Raw genomic sequence first — 23,744 nt, forward strand, 5'->3', positions numbered from 1 at the left:
AGCCCAATCGAAGCTTATTCGTCTTCTATCTACGCATATGGTTGCGGAAATATGGCGTTTTGTTATTTTGGTCTCATTACATACACTTTGCGATTTCTGGGTAAAAGTGCATTAATACCAAAGAACACGACTTTGAAATAAGCGAAATCCAAGATTCTTATTTCTATGTAGATGTAACCGAATACAACCTGTTTTGCTTTCTTTAGGCTTATTACACTTTGCTTTGTTATTTGTGGGTGAATGAACACCGAAAGAGCAATCCAAGCTTATTCGTTCTCTTTCTATTGAGATGAACTTAAACACCTATATGGTTGATTTTGGCTGATAAAAAACATTTCACTCTGCGATTTTTGGTTGAATGTGCATTCTTTTTGCTTTGGTTGTGTGATTCTAGTGCAAACCCAAAAAACACCCTGTGAATTGAAATAAGCCTCGAAGCTTATGCGTCTTCTTTCTCCGCATATGGAAGCGGAAATATGGTGTTTTGTCATTTTAGGCTCATTACACTCACTTGGCGATTTGTGGGTCAATGTACATTAGAACCAAAGAACACGACTTTGAAATAAGCGCAATCCAAGATTCTTCTTTCTATGTAGATGGTATCCAAAACAACCTGTTTTGCTTTGTTTATGCTTATGACACTTCGATTTGCAGTTTGTGGGTAAATAAATACCGAAATGCAATCCAAGCTTATTTGTCCTCTTTCGATTGAGATTAACTTAAACACCTATGGTTGATTTTGGCTGATAACAAACATTTCACTGCGATTTTTGGTTGAATGTGCATTCTTTTTTCTTTGGTTGTGTGATTCTAGTGCAAACCCAAAAAACACCATGCAAATTCAAATAAGCCCTCTCGAAGCTTATTCGTCGTCTGGAAGAAGTATATGGAAGAGGAATGGTGTTTCTTTATTTTGGTCGCATAACTTTCACTTTGCCATTTTGGGGTAAATTAACACCAAAGAACAATACTTTTTATTAAGCGAAATCCAAGATTCTTCTTTCTATGTAGACGGAACCCAAAACAACCTGTTTTGCGTTGATTATGCTTATGATACTTCGATTTTCTATTTGTGGGTGAATGAAAACCGAGTGCAATCCAAGCTTCTTCTCCCTCTTTCAATTGAGATGAACCAAAACACCCATGCTTGATTTGGGCTGATAACATACATTTCGCTCAGCGATTTTTGGTTGAATGTGCATTGTAACCCCAAAAACACTTATTTGAAATAAGCCCAATCAGAGCGTTTCATCTTCTTCCTATGTAGATGGAATCCAGAAAACCTTTCTGCTTAGGTAGTGTGATTCTGGTGCAAACAGAAGGGGAGGGAAACGGGCGGAAGAGCCTGTGCTGCCGCCATCTTGGGCGAGGGCAGGGGGTACCCGGAAGGAGGTGCCACCGGAGGAGAGGCAAGAGGACAGGAAGGGGAGGGAAACGGGCGGAAGAGCCTGTGCTGCCGCCATCTTGGGCGAGGGCAGTGGTACCCGGAAGGAGGTGCCACCGGAGGAGAGGCAAGAGGACAGGAAGGGGAGGGAAACGGGCGGAAGAGCCTGTGCTGCCGCCATCTTGGGCGAGGGCAGGGGTACCGGAAGGAGGTGCCACCGGAGGAGAGGCAAGAGGACAGGAAGGGGAGGGAAACGGGCGGAAGAGGCGCTGCGACGTTGGGCCAGCAGAGACGTGCCGAGCCAGGCTGGCCCTCTCTCTTTCTCCCGCCCACTCTCTCTCGACCCCGCTCTCCCCAGGGGGCAGCCCTGCCCCCCGCCCCGCCCTCACCTGCCTTTCTCCCCCAGTGGCCTTCCTCTCGTTCCCCTTGGCGGAGGGATGGGGCGGGTGGGCCGCGGAAGTTTATATACAAGAATATACATACCTAGATATAGGTGTCCGTTTGTAAATAAATAAAAATAAAACGGATATATGTATATGTGTGTGTGTATATATGCAGTGCTTCTTTTCTAAAAAAAATGATTGGGGGTACTCTCATTTTGACTCAAGAAAATCGCCATTTTTTAGTTCAAACCGGGAAAAATAAATACAGTAAATGGACAAAAGTACATTCACAAAATGTTTTATGCATTCCTCTGTGCCCCCCCCTCCAGAAAAAAAGCACTGTATATGTTCTGCCAAGGGCAGGGTTATTTCTGGATCTGGAGCCAATAAGCACACCAGTGGATGAAGAATAAGCAATGCTTTATTTGCATAAGGTTTTTTTTATATATATATATAATAAATTTTATTGATTTTCCATGCAATTATACATTTTTATCCAAAATACAACAAATTATCTCCTTTTTTGAACTTCCTTCAGCGTCTCTGATAATCATCCATATTTATAACTTTAATTACACATTCCCTTCTTTCGTATTGCCATTATACCTCCCTTCCCCCACTATTTCATATTAACAATATTTCCCTATTTTTACAGTGCCTCTTGAAATCCCACTAGAGCTGTGTTCACGCCTGTCAGAGCTGCTTCCAGATCCTAGCTCACAGAGGATCACGCTAGCCAGCGGTCACTTTATAAAAGTCTTTATTGAGTTACAGTTTCCATTCTCAAGCTGCTGCGCGCAACTCTACGTCTTAAGGGTTAGACCGGCGAAGCTCCTTCTGAGTCTCCGCCCCCTGTGCACCAGCTTACTAACCTAGCCTTACTCCACCTCTTCCGTCTGACCGTTCTTCTCTGGGTCCCTCTGCCCCCCGTGGTCTCTTCCTTCCGGGACTCTTCTGACGCTGACCCCCCGGACCCTCCTGTCTCCTTGCGCCGGGCTTTAGGACCTGGCTCCCTTTCCGGGCTGCTTACTGCGCCACCTTCCTGTGCATTTGAACTTGGCGCGAGCGCCCAACCTTCCACTTTCCTCCTGACCGTTTCTTCACTCTCCGATGGAGGTGTGGCCACTCCTGACTCGTGCCCTCCCTCCTGTTGCGAGCTGCCAGCGCTCGATACCTGGCGCCCTTCTTCTCCCCTGCTCTCTGTTGGTGACGCTGGTCCCGATTTCCAACTGCTCCCCTCTGAGCCCCCTCTGGACCCTTCTTCCTGGGGTGTCCCCCTAGGCTCCCCCCTTGCTCTGGCCACTGGTGCTCCTTTCTGTGAATCTTCTGATTCACTGGAAAGACTCGGAGATCTCGGGTCGTCGTCATCACTCATCTTTTCTTCTGCCTCCTCCCCCTCGCTCTCTGTTTCCTCCCTTGCCCTCGCCTCTGCTCCTGAACCCCTGACATCCATCCCCCCTCGAAGCCCCCCCTTCCCCCTCCCCTCCTTCCGGTGCGGGAGCTGGGTGCTGCCGTGTCATGGGGACGAATGTCGGATACAGTTCGCTTCCCGTGGCAGGCCTCCAACCGAAGGCTTCCGGTTCTTCCTCCCTGCTCTCGTCGACAACGGTCACCTCCGCTTCCATCTCTGTGCCGCCGTGCTCGAAACCCGGGTCGTCCCCGAACACGTCCATGTCCGTCTCTTCATCGGTCCCTTCTGGAGGCGTTGCTCGCCCGGGACCCTCCAGCCACTTCCTGCGCCACTGCTCCTCTGGTCTATCGTCCCACCAATACGAGGGTTCTGAGGCAGATCCCGAGGGTGACCCCCCCCGGGGAACGGGCGTCTCGTGTCGGTTCCTCGTCCGAGTCGAACCCCTGGAACGTGCTGGCTGAAAGCGTGGGTGTGAAAAGCCAGTCGTCGAAAAAGTCTGCTGGCATGGGTCTATGTGGGAAAAGGGCATGAAACTCGTCTTTGAGCAGAGGTTCCTCCAAAGCGTAACCCGGCACCCAGCAGTTGGCACTGGCTGGGGTGCCCTCCTTGGCGAGAAGGTATTCAACCCCCTCTTCCCCCCATCTGGAGTCCAAAATCTCTGTGACTTCGTTGATGGGCTCCTCCTGTGCCACTCCACCTTGCTCGGTTCCCTCTCGGAGCGGAGTGGGTGCCGTTCCTGGTTCCTGAAATCTGTGAGGTGCCTTGTAGGGAGTGAGCACCGATCTGTGGAACACCGGATGCATCCTGGAGCCCTCCGGAAGCGCCAGCCTGAAAGCCACCGGGTTGACCTGCTCTTCGACTTGGTAGGGCCCCAGCTGTTTATGTCCCAGTTTCTTCTTCGCTAACGACCTGGCCGGCACTGCGTGGGCCGCTAACCAGACCCAGTCTCCCACATGGATCTCTTCGCCAACCCTCCTGTGTTTGTCCGCTTGTACCTTGTATGCGTGTTTAGCCAGCTCCAGGTGCCGCCGAAGCTGATCATGGACCTCCTGCAACTCCGACGCGAACGCATCCGCTGTTTGCGGCTCCCCCTCCCCCATTCTTTCCAGTCCCGGGAAAGTTCTGGGGTGCCTTCCGTTGTTGGCGAAGAACGGCGTTACCCCCGTGGACACGTGCTTCGTGTTGTTGTAGGCGAACTCAGCGAGAGGCAGGTAATCCACCCACGTCGCAGGCTGTTGATTCGCATAACATCTCAGGTACTGCTGCATGATGGCATTGACCCGCTCCGCTTGCCCGTTGGTCTGCGGGTGTCTAGCCGAAGCCAGGTTGATCTTGACGTTCAGGAAGCCCATCAGCTTCTGCCAGAAGTTCGAGATGAACTGCCGCCCCCGGTCGGACACTATAGACCGCGGCAGACCGTGAACCTTGAACACGTGATCTATGAACAGTTTGGCGGTCTGTTCCGCCGTGGCCACCTTCGCACACGGGATGAAATGTGCCATCTTGGAGAACAAGTCCACCACCACCAGCACTGCCGTCTTGCCCCTCGAGCTGGGCAGATCCGTGACAAAGTCCAGGGCCACTCTCTCCCACGGTTCGAATGGGGTTTGCAGCGGTTCCAGCAGTCCCGCCGGCGGTCTGTGTACTGGTTTGGCCCTCTGGCAGGTGTCGCACCTCGCCACATAGTCCGCGACCTCCCCTCTCATTCTGGGCCACCAGAAATCCCTGGCGACTAATTCCATCGTCTTCTCCATGCCAAAGTGCCCAGCCGTGGGTGCGTCGTGCAACTGCTGCAGTACCTTGGCGCGAAGATCGTCCCCCGGCACGTAGATGGCCCCTTTACGGAGGAGTAATCCATCGCGAACCTGGAACTCGCCGGTCGCCGCCGTACCCCTTTGCGCCTCTGCCATCTTGGCTCGCGCGAAGGAGTCGTCCTGCAACGCTCTCCTCACCGCATCCAGGTCAACTGTAGCCGAAGCGCACGCCCACACCGTCGGTGCGAAGATGTGCATGGCAGCGGCTGGCGTCGCCTCCTCCAGATACTGTGGTTTACGGGATAGGGCATCCGCCATGACGTTGGTGTCCCCCGGGACATACTCTATTCGGAAGTCGAAGTTTGCAAAGAATTCGGCCCAAGGTATCTGCCTCTGGTTCAGGAACTGCGCCGTGCGCCAGTTTTCCAGATTCTTGTGGTCCGTGCAGACCTGCACCGTGTGCTTGGCGCCGATCAGGAAGTGCCTCCACGCCTTGAATGCTGCATGAATGGCAAGCAACTCCCTGTCCCAGATGGTGTAGTTCTGTTCAGACTTGCTGAGCTTCCTGGAGTAAAACGCTCCCGGCCTCCAAGCCCCCTGCGGGTCTTGCTGCAACAGTACTGCTCCCACGGCTCTGTCTGATGCGTCCGTCTCCACCCTCATTGGCCTGCTGGGGTTGACATGCAACAGCTGCTCTTCCGACGCGAAGAGACGCTTGAGTGCCTGAAAGGACTGCTCCGCCTGTTCCGTCCAGATGAACTTCTTCTTCTTGGAACTGAGCGTGTCCGTGATGGCCGCTGTTTGCATAGCGAACCCCTTGATAAACTTGCGATAGAAGTTCGCAAATCCAACAAACCGCTGGACCTCCTTCCGGTTGCGCGGGCTCTTCCAGTCCAACACTGCACGAACCTTGGCGCTGTCCATGGCGAGCCCCTTGTCTGACAACCTGTAGCTGAGGAAATCCACCTCCGTCACGTCGAACTGGCATTTTTCCAGCTTGGCGTAAAGCCTATGCTGCTGCAGTCTGCTCAGCACTTCCTTGACGTGTCTGTCGTGATCCTGCTGCGATTCAGAAAATATCAGGATATCATCCAAGAAGCAGACACACGTCTTGTAGAGGAGCCCCGCCAGCACGTGATGCATGAAAGCTTGAAAGCAGTGGGAACCATTTTGCAATCCAAAAGGCATAACTCTGTATTCGTAGGTGCCCAGGGGCGTGAACATGGCTGTCTTCCACTCATCACCCTCCCGCATGCGAATGAGGTTGTACGCCCCACGCAGGTCCAACTTGGTGAACACGCGGCCCTTGCGTACCGTCGCGAGGAGGTCGTCGATCCTGGGCATGGGGAAGTCCGATGGCTTGGTCACACTGTTCAAAATGCGATAGTCCACTACAAGTCTTTTTTGGGGCGTGTCCTTCTTCTTAACAAAGAATACAGGACTGCCCCCCGCTGCCTTGGACTCTCGGATGAAACCACGCTCCAAATTATGATCTATGAACTCTTTGAGTTCCTGTAGTTCGTCCTCAGACATGGAATACAGCTTCCCTTTGGGCAGCACCGCCCCTGGCAGTAGGTCAATCTTGCAGTCATATGATCTGTGGGGGGGCAGCTTGTCCGCCTCCTTCTCGCAGAAGACCTCTAAAAATCCCACGTATTTGTGGGGGATTGCTTGCAGCGTCCCCAGCTGCAGTTGCGCTTCCTCCTCCTCTCCCTCCTGCCGGGGCAGAATGCAGTGCTCAGCGCAGTATGAGGAGCCAAAGACTAGCTGCCGCTGGTACCAAGCCAACGTCGGACTGTGTCTGTCCAGCCAACTCATGCCCAAGACAATAGGCGTGTCCGACAGTCTGGTGACATTAAAACTGATGATTTCCCTGTGATTTCCAAGTCGCATCACCATTGGTGGCATTTGCTTCACCACCTGCCCCCCTAGCAGCTCCCTGCCATCCACCGTGATGGCCTGCAGGGGCAGCGTGGCAGGCAACAGCTGTATAGCGTGTTTATCGACAAAGTCCTGCCCTATAAAGTCCGCATTGCTTCCTGAGTCAACGGTGATTGGCACGTCTAGAGTGAGGCCATTGGGTAGCTGAAGCGATGCAGTGAGCTGCACTACTGGTTTGGGCGGGAGGGGGTCTGTGGGCTGCAAAATCTCTGGGGACTGCTTTACTGACTCGTCTGGCTGGGCCCCAGTGCCTCTGTCTCCAGCCAGACTGCGTCGTTTCCCTGCTGTGTGTCTCTGTGCTGAGTAGCTGCAGTCACCGTCGCAGAGGCTGCAGTGTGTTTGTGGATCCTCTGGGGACACTCTTTCGCCATGTGCTGCGGATTTTCGCAGATGTAACACTTCCTGTTCCCTCTAGGAGGCTTCGCTTTGACTGCTTCCGGTGCTGTGGCTCTGGTTGCTGACTGAGCCCTGGCACCTCCAACCTCCATCGGTTCCGCTCCCCCTCCTGGCGGAGGCGTGGATTGCGCACGCGCAGCTTCCCTGGGAACGAAGGAGAACCCTCTCGCTGGTTCGCGCCCTCCACGCCCTTCGTCCCTGCTCCATGGACGTTCCTCCAGCCTCACTCCCACTGCCAGCGCCCTCTGAACGACCTCCTGCGTGGTCCTGGGTCTCTCCCCCCTTGCAATTTCGTCTTTAACCGCACTGTTCAATCCTTCCCAAAATAGATCTCTGACTGGAGCTGAATCTCTGTCCCATTCCAGGGCACTGGCCAGTGCAAAAAAGCGGGCATGGTACTGTCTTACGCTGGCCCTCCCTTGCTTCAGCCCATGTACCTCCTTCCTGGCAAGATCCACGTCTATGCTGGACAAAAAGCAGCCATCCATCGCTTTAATAAAGGCATCCGCGGTTTGGAGCGCCGGATCCTTATCTCTCCACAAATTGCGCAGCCATGCTTTAGCATCTCCATGCAAATGGGACATGATAAATCCCACCTTTTCTTGCTCATCTCTAAAGTCTTTGTCCAGCAGTTGCAGTGCACACTGTACATCTGCTCTAAAGTTGGGGTACTGTTGTAAATTCCCATCGAAGTGAGAGACTAGACCGCCTGTTCTTCTCCCCAACCCAATCCCCTCCGGTTTGGGTGTCAGTTGCCCTTGCTTCGTAAGCACTTCCAACCTGACCTGGAGATCCCTGTAGGCGGCAGCTGCGTCCTCCTCTCTCTTCCTGGATGCAAGTATCTCGGCATTCAGTCGTGTCACTGCTTCTCTGAGTTCTCCTATCTGCTGTTCGGCCGTCATATTGTCTCCCGTTCGTGAGCTGAGTCGTAGGCACCCTCCTTCTCCTCTGTCCGCGAGGCTGTAGATGCCCACAACGTGTGACGGAGCTTACTGTCAGAGCTGCTTCCAGATCCTAGCTCACAGAGGATCACACTAGCCAGCGGTCACTTTATAAAAGTCTTTATTGAGTTACAGTTTCCATTCTCAAGCTGCTGCGCGCAACTCTATGTCTTAAGGGTTAGACCGGCGAAGCTCCGTCTGAGTCTCCGCCCCCTGTGCACCAGCTTACTAACCTAGCCTTACTCCACCTCTTCCGTCTGACCGTTCTTCTCTGGGTCCCTCTGCCCCCCGTGGTCTCTTCCTTCCGGGACTCTTCTGACGCTGACCCCCCGGACCCTCCTGTCTCCTTGCGCTGGGCTTTAGGACCTGGCTCCCTTTCCGGGCTGCTTACTGCGCCACCTTCCTGTGCATTTGAACTTGGCACGCGCGCCCAACCTTCCACTTTCCTCCTGACCGTTTCTTCACTCTCCGATGGAGGTGTGGCCACTCCTGACTCGTGCCCTCCCTCCTGTTGCGAGCTGCCAGAGCTCGATACCTGGCGCCCTTCTTCTCCCGTGCTCTCTGTTGGTGACGCTGGTCCCGATTTCCAACTGCTCCCCTCTGAGCCCCCTCTGGACCCTTCTTCCTGGGGTGTCCCCCTAGGCTCCCCCCTTGCTCTGGCCACTGGTGTTCCTTTCTGTGAATCTTCTGATTCACTGGAAAGACTCGGAGATCTCGGGTCGTCGTCATCACTCATCTTTTCTTCTGCCTCCTCCCCCTCGCTCTCTGTTTCCTCCCTTGCCCTCGCCTCTGCTTCTGAACCCCTGACAGCGCCGCATACGTTTTTCAGATAATCTACGAACTTTCCCCAGTCTTCGATGAACTTTTGGTCTTTGGTGTATCTGATTTTCCCAGTTAATTTGTCCAATTCCGCATAATCTGTCAATTTCAGTCTCCATTCTTTTATCGTCGGTATTTCCTCTTGCTTCCATTTCTGGGCCAACAAGATTCTGGCTGCCGTTGCTGCATATTGAAAGAGTTTACAGTCTTTTCTTCTTATGTCCATTCCTAAGATCTCTAAAAGAAAAGCCTCCGTTTTTTTTGCAAAAGTCAGTGGCGTAGCGTGGGTTGTCAGCACCCGGGGCAAGGCAAGTAATTTGCGCCCCCTAACCCGTGGATTTGCGCCCCCTAACCCGTGGATTTGCGCCCCCTGTACCATCTGTAAAACATTTTCATAACATTTTCTTTCAGTGCCGTGCATGCAGTAAATTTTATATTCTCTTTCCACAATTTTTCCCATTCATCAAATTGAATATTATACCCAAAATCTTTGGCCCACTGTATCATTACCGATTTAACCTCTTCATCTTTCGTATGCCATTCCAACAATATCTTATACATTTTTGACCGAGTTTTATATTAATTGTTTATTATGTCTATTTGAAATTTAGATTCTTTTTCTACATAACCCCTTTCTTTTAAGTCTTTTTTAAACATTTCATTTACTTGAAAGTAATGCAACCAATCATATACATAATCTTTAACTTGTTCAAATGGTTTCAATTTCCATTTTCCTCCTTCTTTAATTACCAATTCACCATATGTACTCCAATTACCTCTCATATTAATTTTCTTAACACTCATTACCTCCAGGACAGATAGACAATAAGGGACTTTTGGCTCCAATATATTTTTGTATCTATCCCATACTTCTATTAAAGAACTCCTGAAAATGTGGTTTCCCGCTCAGGCTTGTGCGATTTTGAATATGACACCTGAAGCTGGAGGATGCCCCACGGCGATTGGTGGAGCTGGGATTGAGCTGAGGTGGGTGATGAAGGTGGGGCTCACACAAGGCACCCCTAAGTGTCCGGGTCAGGAGGGATGACCATTGAGTGCCTCCAGCTCACAACCCTGTGTGGTGGGCTGAGGGGATGGGAATGAATCATCCCAATAACAATTTACACCCGGCTGGGTGTGAACGGAGCTGATTCAGCCCTCTCTTTCTCTCCCGATAAGTATTTTCTATTTTCTAGGGTGCTAGTCTCCGTCCAGGTGGGCGCCGTGCCACCCGCCTCGCAAGCGAGACTCTTCCGCTACCACTACCAGCTTTCCAGGGAGAAAGTGGCAAGTCAGGGTTTGCTTGGGCCAATGGAACTCCCTGCCAAAGGAAGAGACTCCGGCACTTGAATCCACTGCCCACCTGACTCTTCTTTTCATCTCTCAGCTGGCACCGAGTTCTGGTTGGGCCTGGCAAGAGGAGAAGCTTCTGGTCGACAGCGGTGGCAAGTTTCAGGCAAGCCTTCTCAGAAAGTTTGGGGGCTGTGGGACTGCCTGCCACTGGAGTTGCTATAATAATGAATTTTCCTTATGTTATTCCTGTTAAACTCCTTTTAAAGGTGACAGTGTTTGTCCACTTTTGGGACTGCCTGCCACTGGATGCCCTATAAAGATATGGGGCTTTTCAGCATGAAAAAGAAATCCCAATGACCCCTTTGGGACTCACTGCTACAGTGCCGGGGGGGGCTTTGGAACTCCCTGCCACTTTGAAATGCCTCTCTGGGCGAGGCGTTCAGCAGGTGGTGGGTTCGAATTCCTCCCTGGCAGGAATGCAGACTTAAAGCTGCTAGTCTGAACCCGTGTCTTGCGGTGGACAACATAGCGTACGCAGCCGGAGGTGGGTGCGAGGAGCAGTGCCAGGGGAGCAGCAAGGAAGGTGAAGAAGCCCAGCAATTGGTGGATCCAGGGTTTGAGAGACAGTATTTTTGCACGGCTTCTTTCCGGCCAGAGCAAAGAAAAGTGACCATGAGAGTAGAGATAATTTATTAAATTTATCTGCTTTATCTGGTTCAATAATTATAATAATTATAATTATTATTTAATTATATATTCTAATTTTAATAATTACAATTACAATAAGAAAAGTAATCAAAATTACAATAAGAAAAATTGCAATCATTATTATAATTATAATCACGATAGCAATTTTTCTTTCTAAACACAGAGACACAGGTAGAAGCCCAGAATGGTTGAGCTAGAAGGGACCCTGGTGGTCATCCAGTCCAATCCCCTGCAATGCATAGACACACAGGCACATACTTTCTGCCCCCAGGGAGCAGAGGCCCTACCCTGCCTTGGGGGGTGCCGTCACTTTGCATTTGTAGGACCGGGTCTGAATTGCGGAGCTGCCCGTTGGTGGACTAACAGGCTCGCCCCCTTCTCCCAAGAAGCCTGCCCAGAAAAGAGAAGTCTGCCTCAGAGATAGTAGTCTGCCCAGAGACAGCCTGTTGGTTGGTTAACAGTAAAGGTAAGGTAAAGTATAATAAGCCTAAAGAAAGCAAAACCGGTTGTTTTGGGTTCCGTCTACATAGAAAGAAGAATCTTGGATTTTGCTTATTAAAAAGTCGTGTTCTTTGGTGTTAATGCACATTTACCCAAAAATCGCAAAGTGAATGTAATGCGACCAAAATAAAGAAACACCATATTTCCTCTTCCATATGCTTCTTCCAGAAGACGAATAAGCTTCGAGAGGGCTTATTTGAATTTGCATGGTGTTTTTTGGGTTTGCACTAGAATCACACAACCAAAGCAAAAAGAATGCACATTCAACCCAAAATCGCAGTGAAATGTTTGTTATCAGCCAAAATCAAACATAGGTTGTTTAACTTAATCTCAATCATAAGAGGACGAATAAGCTTGGATTGCATTTCGGTATTCATTTACCCACAAACTGCAAATCGAAGTGTCATAAGCATAAACAAAGCAAAACAGGTTGTTTTGGATACCATCTACATAGAAAGAAGAATCTTGGATTGCGCTTATTTCAAAGTCGTGTTCTTTGGTTCTAATGTACATTGACCCACAAATCGCCAAGTGAGTGTAATGAGCCTAAAATGACAAAACACCATATTTCCGCTTCTTTCTCCGCATATGGAAGACGCATAAGCTTCGACGCATAAGCTTCGAGGCTTATTTCAATTCACAGGGTGTTTTTTGGGTTTGCACTAGAATCACACAACCAAAGCAAAAAGAATACACATGCAACAAAAATCGCAGAGTGAAATGTTTTTTATCAGCCAAAATCAACCATCTCTAGAAAGAACGAATAAGCTTGGATTGCTCTTTCGGTGTTCATTTACCCACAAATAACAAAGCAAAGTGTAATAAGCCTAAAGAAAGCAAAACAGGTATTCGGTTCCATCTACATAGAAATAAGAATCTTGGATTTCGCTTATTTCAAAGTCGTGTTCTTTGGTATTAATGCACTTTTACCCAGAAATCGCAAAGTGTATGTAATGAGACCAAAATAACAAAACGCCATATTTCCACATCCATATGCGTAGAAAGAAGAGGAATAAGTTTCGATTGGGCTTATTTCAATTCATAGAATCATAGTTGGAATTTACATGGTGTTTTTTGGGTGAGCACCAGAATCACCCCCAAACAAAGCAATAAGGTGTTTTGCGTTCCATCTACGTAGAAAGAAGATGAAAACGCTCTGATTGGGTTTATTTCAAATAGCTGTTTTGGGGGTTAGAATGCACATTCAACCAAAAATCACAGAGCGAAATGTTATCAGCCCAAATCAAGCATAGGTGTTTTAGTTAATAGAAAGAGGACAAATAAGCTTGGATTGCTCTTTCGGTGTTCATTCTCCCACCAACGGGCAGCTCCGCAATCCAGACCCGGTCCTACAAATGCAAAGTGACGGCACCCCGCAAGGCAGGGTGGGGGCTCTGCTCCCTGGGGGCAGAAAGAATCCATTAGTATGTCCTGTGTGTGCATTGCAGGGGATTGGACTGGATGACCACCAGGGTCCCTTCTAGCTCTACCATTGCTATCGTGATTATAATTATAATAATGATTGCAATTTTTCTTATTGTAATTTTGATTACTTTTCTTATTGTAATTGTAATTATTAAAATTAGAATATATAATTGTCAGAACCGCTTCCAGGTCCCAGCTCACAGAGGACCACGCTAGCCGGCAGTACTAGCGTGATCTTTTATATCTTAAACAGATCTTAAACAGATCTTTATATCTTATCCAAACATTGAACAATGCTTTTCTAACAATGTGATTTTTAAAGGCGCTATGCAGCTTGATTTTATCATACCATAGATATGCATGCCAACCGAAAGCATTGTTGAAACCTTCCAGATCCAAAATGTCTGTGTTCTCGAGGAGCATCCATTCTTTCAGCCAGCAAAAAGCTGCTGCCTCATAGTACAATTTTAAGTCCGGCAGGGCAAAACCCCCTCTTTCTTTAGCGTCTGTCAATATTTTAAATTTGATTCTGGGCTTTTTGCCCTGCCAGACAAATTTCGAAATATCTTTCTGCCACCTCTTGAAACATTCCATCTTGTCAAGAATCTGCAAGGTCTGAAACAAAAATAACATTCTAGGCAATACATTCATTTTAATCACTGCGATTCGGCCTAACATTGACAATTTCAAATTTGACCATATTTCTAGATCTTTTTTGATCTCTGACCAACATTTTTCATAATTATCCTTATACAAATTCACATTTTTAGATGTCAAATAAACCCCTAGGTATTTCACCTTCTTGACCACCGTCAACCCTGTCTCCTCTTGGAATTTCTCCTTTTCCGTATCTGTTAAGTTTTTTCCTAAAACTTTGGTTTTTTGTTTATTCAACTTAAATCCAGCTACCTGGCCAAACTGTTGGATTATTTCCAGGACCTTTTTCGTACTAGTGTTTGGCTCTTGCAAAGTCAATACTAGGTCATCTGCAAATGCTCTTAACTTATAATGTTTAGCTCCGATACTGTCAGGGGTTCAGGAGCAGAGGCAAGGGCAAGGGAGGAAACAGAGAGCGAGGGGGAGGAGGCAGAAGAAAAGATGAGTGATGACGACCCGAGATCTCCGAGTCTTTCCAGTGAATCAGAAGATTCACAGAAAGGAGCACCAGTGGTCAGGGCAAGGGGGGAGCCTAGGGGGACACCCCAGGAAGATAGGGCCAGAGGGGACTCCGAGGAGAGCAGTTGGAAATCGGGACCAGCGTCACAGCCAGAGAGCAGGGAAGAGGAAGAGCGCCAGAGATCAAGCGCTGGCAGCTCGCAACAGGGGGAAGGGCACGAGTCAGGAGTGGCCACACCTCCATCGGGGAGCGAAGAAACGGTCAGACGGAAAGTGGAAGGTTGGGCGCGCGCGCCAAGTTCAAATGCACAGGAAAGTGACGCAGTAGGCAGCCAGGAAAGGGAGCCAGGTCCTAAAGCCCGGCGCAAGGAGGCAGGAGGGTCCGGGTCAGCGTCAGAAGAATCCCGGAAGGAAGAAACCCCGGGGGGCAGAGGGACCCAGAGGAGAACAGTCAGGCGGAAAAGGTGGAGCAGGGCTAGGATATTAAGTTGGTGCACAAGGGGCGGAGAATCAGACGGAGCTTCGCCGATCTAGCTACTAGACGTAGAGTTGCACGCAGCAGCTTGAAAATGGAAACTGTAACTCAATAAAGACTTTTACTTAATGATCGCTGGCTAGCGTGATCCTCTGTGAGCTAGGATCCTCGAGCAGCTCTGACAGTAAGCTCCGTCTCCCAAGTGTGGGCATCTACAGCCTCGAGGAGGGGAGAGAAGCAGGTGCCTATCAGCGAGCTCACGAACGGCAGCCGACATGACGGCTGAGCAGCAGATAGAGGAACTCAGAAAAGCAGTGTCACAACTGAATGCAGAGGCTCTCGCATCCCGGAAGAGAGAGGAGGAGGCAGCTGCCGCCTGCAGGGATCTCCAAGTCAGGTTAGACGTGCTTACAAAGCAGACACCCAGACAGGAGGGAATTGGGTTGGCGAGACGTACAGGCGGTCTGGTCTCTCACTTCGATGGGAACCTGCAACAGTATCCCAACTTTAGAGCAGATGTACTGTGCGCACTGCAACTGCTGAATAAAGACTTTAGAGATGAGCAAGAGAAGGTGGGATTCATCATGTCCCATTTGCATGGGGATGCTAAAGCATGGCTGCGCAATCTATGGAGGGATAAGGATCCGGCGCTCCAAAATGCGGATGCCTTTATTAAAGCGATGGATGGGTGTTTTTTATCAAGCATTGACGTGGATCTTGCCCGGAAGGAGGTGCATGGACTAAGGCAAGGGAGGGCCAGCGTAAGGCAATATCATGCCCGCTTTTTCGCTTTGGTCAGTGCCCTGGAATGGGACAGAGATTCGGCCACTGTGAGAGACCTCTTTTGGGAGGGGCTGCACAGCTCGATTAAAGATGAAATCGCGAGGGGGGTGAGACCCCGGACCACCCAGGAGGTCGTTCAGAGGGCACTGGCAGTGGGGGTGCGGCTGGAAGAACGTCCGTGGAGCAGGGACAAAGGGCGTGGAGGGCGCGAACCAGCCAGGGGCCCCTCCTTCCTTCCCAGAGACGCAGCGCGGGCGCAATCCACGCCTCCACCAGGAGGAGGAGCGGAACCTATGGAGGTTGGAGGTGCAAGGGCTCAGTCAGCAACCAGAGCCCTAGCACCGGCAGCAGTGAAAGCGAAGCCTCCTAGAGGGAACAGGAAGTGTTACGTCTGTGAGGAGCCAGGGCACATGGCGAAAGAGTGTCCCCAGAGGCCCCACAAGCTCACTGCAGCCTCAGCAATGGTGACTGCAGCGACGCAGCAAGGTGGACCACAGCAGGGAAACGACGCAGTCTGGCTGGAGGAAGAGGCACTGGGGCCCAGCCAGACGTGTTAGTGCCGCAGTCCCCAGAGATTTTACAGCCCGTGAACCCCCTCCCGCCCAAACCAGTAGTGAGGCTCACCGCATCTCTCCAGCTGCCCAATGGCATCACCATGGACGTGCCAATCACCGTGGACTCGGGCAGCAATGCGGACTTTATAGGGCAGGAATTTGTCGACAAACACGCTATACAGTTGCTGCCGGCCACACTGCCCCTGCAGGTTGTCACGGTGGATGGCAGGGAGCTGCTAGGGGGGCAAGTGGTGAAGCAGACGCCACCGATGGTGATGCGACTTGGGAATCACAAGGAAGTCATCAGCTTCAATGTCACTCAACTATCGGATACGCCCATTGTATTGGGAATGAGTTGGCTGGACAAGCACAGCCCAACGCTGGCTTGGTACCAGAGGCAGCTGATCTTCGGCTCTTCCTTTTGTGCTGAACACTGCATCGTGCCCCGGCAGGAAGGAGAGGAAGAGGAGTCACAGCTGCTGCTAGGAACGCTGCAAGCGATTCCCCACAAGTACGCAGAATTTTTGGAAGTTTTCTGCGAAAAGGAGGCGGACAGACTACCCCCTCACAGACCATATGACTGCAAAATTGACCTGCTGCCGGGGGCGGCGCTGCCTAAAGGGAAACTGTATTCCATGTCAGAGGACGAACTGCAAGAACTCAAGGAGTTCATAGATCATAATTTGGAGCGCGGTTTCATCCGAGAGTCCAAGGCAGCGGGGGGCAGTCCTGTATTCTTTGTTAAAAAGCGAGACACGCCCCAAAAAAGACTGGTCGTGGACTATCGCATTTTAAACAGTGGGACCAAGCCATCGGACTTCCCCATGCCCCGAATCGACGACCTCCTAGCGAAGGTGCGGAAGGGGAAAGTGTTCACCAAGTTGGACCTGCGAGGGGCGTACAACCTCATTCGCATGCGGGAAGGAGATGAGTGGAAGACGGCCATGTTCACGCCACTGGGGACCTACGAATATAGAGTTATGCCTTTTGGATTGCAAAATGGCTCCCACGTTTTTCAAGCTTTCATGCATCACGTGTTGGCGGGACTTCTCTACAAGACGTGCGTCTGTTTCTTAGATGACATCCTGATCTTTTCGGAATCGCAGCGGGAGCATGACGGGCACGTCAAGGAAGTGCTGAGCAGGCTAAAGCAACATAGGCTCTACGCCAAGCTGGAGAAGTGCCAATTTGACGTGACGGAGGTGGACTTTCTGGGCTACAAGCTGTCTGACAAGGGGCTCGCCATGGACAGCGCCAAGGTTCGAGCGGTGTTGGATTGGAAGAGTCCACGCAACCGGAAGGAGGTCCAACGGTTTGTCGGCTTCGCGAACTTCTATCGCAAGTTTATCAAAGGCTTCGCTATGCAGACAGCGGCCATCACAGACACGCTTAGCTCCAAGAAAAAGAAGTTCGTTTGGACAGAGCAGGCGGAGCAGTCCTTTCAGGCGCTCAAGCGTCTCTTCGCGTCGGAAGAGCAGCTGCTTCATGTCAACCCCAGCAGGCCGATGAGGGTGGAGACAGACGCCTCGGACAGAGCCGTGGGGGCGGTCCTGCTGCAGAAGGACCAGCAGGGGGTCTGGCGACCGGGAGCGTTTTACTCCAGGAAGCTCAGCAAGTCCGAGCAGAACTACACCATCTGGGACAGGGAGTTGCTGGCCATTCATGCAGCGTTCAAAGCGTGGAGGCACTTCCTGATCGGCGCCAAGCACACGGTGCAGGTTTGCACGGACCACAAGAATCTGGAGCACTGGCGCACGGCACAGTTCCTAAACCAGAGGCAGATACGTTGGGCTGAGTTCTTTGCGAACTTCGACTTCCGCATAGAGTATGTCCCGGGGGACACTAACATCATGGCGGACGCCCTCTCCCGTAAGCCACAGTATCTGGAGGACGCAACGCCAGCGGCCGCCATGCACATCTTCGCACCAACAGTGTGGGCGTGCGCCGCGGCCACCGTGGACCTGGAGGCGGTGCGACGAGCGTTGCAGGATGACTCCTTCGCGCAAGCAAAGATGGCAGAGGTGCAAAGGGGCAAGGCTGCGGCCGACGGTTTCCAGCTACGAGATGGATTGCTCATCCATAAAGGGGCCATCTACGTGCCGGGAGACGAACTTCGCGCCAAGGTGCTGCAGCAGCTGCACGACGCGCCCACGGCCGGGCACTTTGGCAAGGAGAAGACCGTGGAATTGGTAGCCAGGGATTTCTGGTGGCCTGGAATGAGAGGGGAGGTCGCAGACTACGTGGCGAGGTGTGACACCTGCCAGAGGGCCAAGCCAGTGCACAGACCGCCGGCCGGACTGTTGGAACCGCTGCAAACTCCGGTCGAACCTTGGGAAAGGGTGGCTCTGGACTTTGTCACAGATCTGTCCAGCTCGAGAGGCAAGACGGCAGTGCTGGTGGTGGTGGACCTGTTTTCCAAGATGGCGCATTTCATTCCGTGTGCGAAGGTGGCCACGGCGGAGCAAACCGCCAAACTGTTCATAGACCACGTGTTCAAGGTTCACGGTCTGCCACGGTCTATTCTGTCCGACCGGGGGCGACAGTTTATCTCGAATTTCTGGCAGAAGCTGATGGGCTTCCTGAACGTCAAGATCAACCTGGCGTCGGCGAGACACCCGCAGACCAACGGGCAGGCGGAGCGGGTCAATGCCATCATGCAGCAGTACCTGAGATGTTATGCGAATCAACAGCCTGCGACGTGGGTGGATTACCTGCCGCTCGCCGAGTTTGCCTACAACAACACGAAGCACGTGTCCACGGGGGTCACGCCGTTCTTCGCTAACAACGGGAGGCACCCCAGAACCTTCCCGGGACTGGAAAGGAGGGGGGAGGGGGAGCCGCAGACAGCAGATGCGTTCGCGTCGGAGTTGCAGGAGGTCCACGATCAGCTGCGGCGACACCTGGAGCTGGCCAAACATGCATACAAGGTGCAAGCGGACAAACACAGAAGGGTTGGCGAAGAGATCCATGTGGGAGACTGGGTCTGGTTAGCAGCCCACGCAGTGCCGGCCAGGTCGTTGGCCAAGAAGAAGCTGGGGCATAAGCAACTGGGGCCCTACCAAGTCGAAGAGCAGGTCAACCCGGTGGCTTTCAGGCTGGCGCTTCCGGAGGGTTCCAGAATGCATCCGGTGTTCCACAGATCGGTGCTCACTCCCTACAAGGCACCGCACAGGTTTCAGGAACCCGGAACGGCACCGAGTCCGCTCAGAGAAGGAACCGGGCACGCGGGAGTGGCACAGAAGGAACGCATCAACGAAGTCACGGAGATTTTGGACTCCAGATGGGGGGAAGAAGGGGTAGAATACCTTCTCGCCAAGGAGGGCACCCCGGCCAGTGCGAACAGCTGGGTGCCGGGCTACGCCTTGGATGAACCTCTGCTCAAAGACGAGTTTCATGCCCTCTTCCCACATAGACCAATGCCAGCAGACTTTTTCGACGACTGGCTTTTCACGCCAACGCTTTCTGCCAGCACGTTCCGGGGGTTCGACTCGGACGAGGACCCGATACGAGACGCCCGTTCCCCGGAGGGGTCACCCTCGGGATCTGCCTCAGAACCCTCGTATTGGTGGGACGATAGACCAGAGGAGCAGTGGCGCAAGAAGTGGCTGGAAGGTCCAGGACGAGCAACGCCGCCAGGAGGAAGTGAGGGAGAGACGGACATGGACGTTTTCGGGGACGACCCTGGTTTCGAGCACGGCGGCACAGAGATGGAAGCGGAGGTGACCGTCGTCGACGAGAGCAGGGAGGCAGAACCGGGAGACTTCAGATGGAGGCCCGCCACGGGAAGCGAACTGTATCCGACGTTCGTCCCTCTGACACAGCAGCACCCAGTTCCCGCACCGGAAGGAGGGGAGGGGGGAACGGGGGGCTTCGAGGGGGGATGGATGTCAGGGGTTCAGGAGCAGAGGCAAGGGCAAGGGAGGAAACAGAGAGCGAGGGGGAGGAGGCAGAAGAAAAGATGAGTGATGACGACGACCCGAGATCTCCGAGTCTTTCCAGTGAATCAGAAGATTCACAGAAAGGAGCACCAGTGGTCAGGGCAAGGGGGGAGCCTAGGGGGACACCCCAGGAAGATAGGGCCAGAGGGGACTCCGAGGAGAGCAGTTGGAAATCGGGACCAGCGTCACAGCCAGAGAGCAGGGAAGAGGAAGAGCGCCAGAGATCAAGCGCTGGCAGCTCGCAACAGGGGGGAGGGCACGAGTCAGGAGTGGCCACACCTCCATCAGGGAGCGAAGAAACGGTCAGACGGAAAGTGGAAGGTTGGGCGCGCGCGCCAAGTTCAAATGCACAGGAAAGTGACGCAGTAGGCAGCCAGAAAAGGGAGCCAGGTCCTAAAGCCCGGCGCAAGGAGGCAGGAGGGTCCGGGTCAGCGTCAGAAGAATCCCGGAAGGAAGAAACCCCGGGGGGCAGAGGGACCCAGAGGAGAACAGTCAGGCGGAAAAGGTGGAGCAGGGCTAGGATATTAAGTTGGTGCACAAGGGGCGGAGAATCAGACGGAGCTTCGCCGATCTAGCTACTAGACGTAGAGTTGCACGCAGCAGCTTGAAAATGGAAACTGTAACTCAATAAAGACTTTTACTTAATGATCGCTGGCTAGCGTGATCCTCTGTGAGCTAGGATCCTCGAGCAGCTCTGACAGATACTGTCAGAGCCGCTTCCAGGTCCCAGCTCACAGAGGACCACGCTAGCCGGCAGTACTGTACAAAAGTCTTTATTGAGTTACAGTTTCAATTTCCAAGCCGCAGCGCGCAGCTCTACGTCTTAGAAGCTAGACCGGCGAAGCTCCGTCTGAGTCTCCGCCTCCTGTACACCAACTTAATACTCTAGCCTTGCTCCACCTCTTCCGTCTTTCCTTCCTCCTCTGGGTCCCTCTACCCCCCGTGGCCTCTTCCTTCCTGGACTCTTCTGATGCTGACCCCCCCGGACTCTTCTCCCTCCTTGCGGCGGTCTTTAGGACCTGGCTCCCTATCCGGGCTGCTTACTGTGCTGCCTTCCTGTGTATTTGAACTTGGCGCGCACGCCCAGCCTTCAACCTTCCTCTTGACCGTTTCCTCGCTCCCCGATGGAGGTGTGGCCAATCCTGACTCATGCCCTCCCGCTTGCGGCGAGCCGCCAGATCCCGATACCTGGGACCCCTCCCCCCTACTGCGCTCTGGTGGGGAAGCTGGTCCCGATTTCCAACTGCTGCTCTCTGAGTCCCCTCTGGTCCCTTCTTCCTGGGGTGTCCCCCTAGGCGCCCCCCTTGCTCTGACCACTGGCGCCCCTTTCTGTGAATCTTCCGATTCACTGGAAAGACTCAGAGATCTGGGGCCGCTGTCATCGCTCATATTTCCTTCGGATTCCTCCCCCTCGCTCTCTGTTTCCTCCCTTTCCTGTGCCTCTGCTCCTGAACCCCTGACAATAATTAAATAATAATTATAATTATTATAATTATTGAACCAGATAAAGCAGATAAATTTAATAAATTATCTCTACTCTCATGGTCACTTTTCTTTGCTCTGGCCGGAAAGAAGCCGTGCAAAAATACTGTCTCTCAAACCCTGGATCCACCAATTGCTGGGCTTCTTCACCTTCCTTGCTGCTCCCCTGGCACTGCTCCTCGCACCCACCTCCGGCTGCGTACGCTATGTTGTCCACCGCAAGACACGGGTTCAGACTAGCAGCTTTAAGTCTGCATTCCTGCCAGGGAGGAATTCGAACCCACCACCTGCTGAACGCCTCGCCCAGAGAGGCATTTCAAAGTGGCAGGGAATTCCAAAGCCCCCCCGGCACTGTAGCAGTGAGTCCCAAAGGGGTCATTGGGATTTCTTTTTCATGCTGAAAAGCCCCATATCTTTATAGGGCATCCAGTGGCAGGCAGTCCCAAAAGTGGACAAACACTGTCACCTTTAAAAGGAGTTTAACAGGAATAACATAAGGAAAATTCATTATTATAGCAACTCCAGTGGCAGGCAGTCCCACAGCCCCCAAACTTTCTGAGAAGGCTTGCCTGAAACTTGCCACCGCTGTCGACCAGAAGCTTCTCCTCTTGCCAGGCCCAACCAGAACTCGGTGCCAGCTGAGAGATGAAAAGAAGAGTCAGGTGGGCAGTGGATTCAAGTGCCGGAGGCTCTTCCTTTGGCAGGGAGTTCCATTGGCCCAAGCAAACCCTGACTTGCCACTTTCTCCCTGGAAAGCTGGTAGTGGTAGCGGAAGAGTCTCGCTTGCGAGGCGGGTGGCACGGCGCCCACCTGGACGGAGACTAGCACCCTAGAAAATAGAAAATACTTATCGGGAGAGAAAGAGAGGGCTGAATCAGCTCCGTTCACACCCAGCCGGGTGTAAATTGTTATTGGGATGATTCATTCCCATCCCCTCAGCCCACCACACAGGGTTGTGAGCTGGAGGCACTCAATGGTCATCCCTCCTGACCCGGACACTTAGGGGTGCCTTGTGTGAGCCCCACCTTCATCACCCACCTCAGCCCAATCCCAGCTCCACCAATCGCCGTGGGGCATCCTCCAGCTTCAGGTGTCATATTCAAAATCGCACAAGCCTGAGCGGGAAACCACATTTTCAGGAGTTCTTTAATAGAAGTATGGGATAGATACAAAAATATATTGGAGCCAAAAGTCCCTTATTGGCTATCTCCGCTGGAGGTAATGAGTGTTAAGAAAATTAATATGAGAGGTAATTGGAGTACATATGGTGAATTGGTAATTAAAGAAGGAGGAAAATGGAAATTGAAACCATTTGAACAAGTTAAAGATTATGTATATGATTGGTTGCATTACTTTCAAGTAAATGAAATGTTTAAAAAAGACTTAAAAGAAAGGGGTTATGTAGAAAAAGAATCTAAATTTCAAATAGACATAATAAACAATTAATATAAAACTCGGTCAAAAATGTATAAGATATTGTTGGAATGGCATACGAAAGATGAAGAGGTTAAATCGGTAATGATACAGTGGGCCAAAGATTTTGGGTATAATATTCAATTTGATGAATGGGAAAAATTGTGGAAAGAGAATATAAAATTTACTGCATGCACGGCACTGAAAGAAAATGTTATGAAAATGTTTTACAGATGGTACATCACACCTGTAAAGTTAGCAAAGATGTATAAGACGTGTAACAAATGTTGGAAATGTAAAGAAAAAGAAGGGACGTTCTTTCATGTGTGGTGGGAATAAGAAAGTGAAAAGCTTTTGGGAAATGATATACAATAAAATGAAAAAACTGTTAAGATATACTTTTGCCAGTGGCGTAGTGTGGGGGGTGCAGGGGGGGCCGGCCGCACCGGGCGCAACATCTGGGGGTTAGGGTTAGGGGGCGCAAATCCACGGGTTAGGGGGCGCAAATCCACGGGTTACGGGGCGCAAATTACTTGCCTTGCCCCGGGTGCTGACGCTACGCCACTGACTTTTGCAAAAAAACCGGAGGCTTTTCTTTTCTTTTAGAGATCTTAGGAAAGGACATAAGAAGAAAAGACTGTAAACTCTTTCAATATGCAGCAACGGCAGCCAGAATCTTGTTGGCCCAGAAATGGAAGCAAGAGGAAATACCGACGATAAAAGAATGGAGACTGAAATTGACAGATTATGCGGAATTGGACAAATTAACTGGGAAAATCAGATACACCAAAGACCAAAAGTTCATCGAAGACTGGGGAAAGTTCCTACTGAAAGTTCCTATCTGAAAAACGTATGCGGCGTGAACACAACTCTAGTGGGATTTCAAGAGGCATTGTAAAAATAGAGAAATATTGTTAATATGAAATAGTGGGGGAAGGGAGGTATAATGGCAATACGAAAGAAGGGAATGTGTAATTAAAGTTATAAATATGGATGATTATCAGAGACGCTGAAGGAAGTTCAAAAA

The 23,744-nt window shown here is 51.4% G+C and overlaps 1 long non-coding RNA gene across 1 annotated transcript in view; it reads right to left on the reverse strand.

Moving 5' to 3' along the window:
• Window positions 1–23,744, reverse strand: part of LOC308579501 — a 93,326-nt gene that overhangs the window by 27,032 nt on the left and 42,550 nt on the right. Inside the window, exon 2 of the long non-coding RNA XR_014004509.1 lies at window positions 20,568–20,638. This is a non-coding gene — a long non-coding RNA (uncharacterized lncRNA). The remainder of the gene's footprint in view (window positions 1–20,567; window positions 20,639–23,744) is intronic.

This window comes from Podarcis bocagei, assembly GCF_964188305.1.
Source record: "Podarcis bocagei genome assembly, contig: HAP1_SCAFFOLD_73, whole genome shotgun sequence".
Taxonomy (NCBI): domain Eukaryota; kingdom Metazoa; phylum Chordata; class Lepidosauria; order Squamata; family Lacertidae; genus Podarcis; species Podarcis bocagei.